The sequence below is a fragment of the Plasmopara halstedii genome, assembly GCF_900000015.1.
Source record: "Plasmopara halstedii genome assembly, contig: Scaffold_1211, whole genome shotgun sequence".
Taxonomy (NCBI): domain Eukaryota; phylum Oomycota; class Peronosporomycetes; order Peronosporales; family Peronosporaceae; genus Plasmopara; species Plasmopara halstedii.
The window spans coordinates 1,237,051-1,237,377 of NW_020188126.1; positions in this window are offsets into that span (position 1 = coordinate 1,237,051).

Genomic DNA, 327 nt, shown 5'->3' on the forward strand with positions numbered 1-327 from the left:
CCATCTTCCTCCTCCATTATAACGATGACGAGGGTGTATAACTGTGCACCATCGTCTACGAAAGACACACCCTGGATCAAGGTCGACGCTCGGTGTCTTGCAGCTAGCATACGGCGTCGCCGTCGCCTCTCTACAGAAGTTCTGTCTTGGACGAAGTCTGAACGGCTATCAAACGGTGCAAACGCGGAAAGTTCTGCGGCCGAGACGGTCTAGGTAACACGTGGTATCGAGACCACTGCGACTGCATTGCTCCAATTCTCGTGAAGCCATTCAACGACTGGTTACAGGCTGGTGTTGTCCCAGACTCCTTCGGCGAGGCGAATATTC